The sequence below is a fragment of the Triticum dicoccoides genome, unplaced genomic scaffold (assembly GCF_002162155.2).
Source record: "Triticum dicoccoides isolate Atlit2015 ecotype Zavitan unplaced genomic scaffold, WEW_v2.0 scaffold144075, whole genome shotgun sequence".
NCBI lineage: Eukaryota > Viridiplantae > Streptophyta > Magnoliopsida > Poales > Poaceae > Triticum > Triticum dicoccoides.
In genome coordinates this window covers 1-1,567 of record NW_021202350.1, presented here as the reverse complement: position 1 = coordinate 1,567, position 1,567 = coordinate 1, and the positions used below count along the sequence as shown (strand labels likewise).

At 39.3% G+C, this 1,567-nt stretch overlaps 1 pseudogene; it reads left to right on the top strand.

Moving 5' to 3' along the window:
- Window positions 1-22: 22 nt before the first annotated feature.
- LOC119343866 lies at window positions 23-1,546 on the top strand (annotated as a pseudogene).
- The last annotated feature ends 21 nt before the right edge of the window (window positions 1,547-1,567 follow it).

Sequence of the window (1,567 nt, the reverse complement as noted above, 5' to 3'; positions counted from 1 at the left end):
AGACATCTTAGGGAGTTTGACAAAACTCAACAGCTTGTACCTTTGGGACAACAAACTTTCCGGACAAATTCCACAGGAATTAGGTTACCTTGTGAACTTAGAGGGTTTGTCTCTTCAAAAAACATACTCTCAGGTTCCATTCCAAGAAATTTATGTAATTTGACCAAGCTCACTTTCTTACGCCTTTGGGAGAACAGACTTTCTGGTCAAATTCCACAAGAATTAGGTAACCTTGTGAAGTTAGAGAATTTGGCTCTTCAAGATAACACACTCTCCGGTTCTATCCCAATAACCATAGGGAATTTGACAAACCTCACTCTCTTGTACCTTTACAAGAACCAACTTTCGGGACCTATACCTCAAGGAATTGCCAAGTTAATGAGTCTGGTTAAGTTGGACCTTGCTTTTAACAACCTATCAGGTGCCTTGCCATTCAACCTTTGTGTGGGAGGTCAGCTACAACATTTGTCTGCTACTGGCAACAACTTGGTTGGACCCTTACCATCAAGCTTGCTAAGTTGTAAGAGCCTAGTAAGGGTTTGACTTGAACGAAATAACCTTGAAGGAGATATCACCGGGATGGGAGCTTATCCAAATCTTCTCTATATTGATGTCAGTTCAAATAAATTGTTCGGCAGATTATCTCATCTTTGGGGTGAGTGCTACAAACTTACTGTGTTACGTGCATCAAACAACAATATAACTGGAGTAATACCATCAAGTATAGGGAAATTAACTCAGCTGGGGATACTTGATGTTTCATCAAACAAGCTTGAAGGACAGATTCCAAGAGAAATAGGCAATCTAACGACGTTGTTTAACCTGAGTCTTTCTGGTAACTTGCTCCAGGGAAATATGCCATAAGAAATTGGATCTCTGAACAACTTGGAGTATCTAGATTTCTCATCAAACAACCTGACTGAGCAAATACCAAGATCAATTGAGCATTGCCTAAAGATTCACTTTCTGAAGTTGAGCCACAATCACCTAAATGGTACGATTCCTATTGAACTTGGGATGTTAGTAAACCTACAAGATATGTTGGATCTAAGTGACAATTCAATTGTTGGCTCTATTCCAAGTCTGTTAGGTGATCTTGGTATGCTTGAAGCCTTGAATCTTTCTCACAATGCACTGAACGGTAGCATACCACCATCATTTCGGAGCATGACCAGCCTCCTATCCATGGATGTGTCATACAACAAACTAGAAGGGTTAGTGCCGCATACTAGGTTTTTCGAGGAAGCTCCAATTAAATGGTTCAGGAATAATAAGAAATTGTGTGGTGTTGTGAAAGGTTTGCCCCCCTGTGACCTTCCTCGAAGTAGTAAACAAGGGAAAAAGTCTGGTGCTAGTTTACTAGTTATTATTACAGTTGTTATATCTTTTGTGTTTGTCATTACACTAGTAATAACATGGCATTGCAAAAGAAAGAAAAATAAGATAGAAACAACAAATGAAGTACAATAGACCATGATGTTCGCCATCTGGAACTTTGATGGGGAAGATGTGTACAAGAAAATTGTTGATGACACAAACAACTTCAGCAAAGATTTTTGCATCGGAT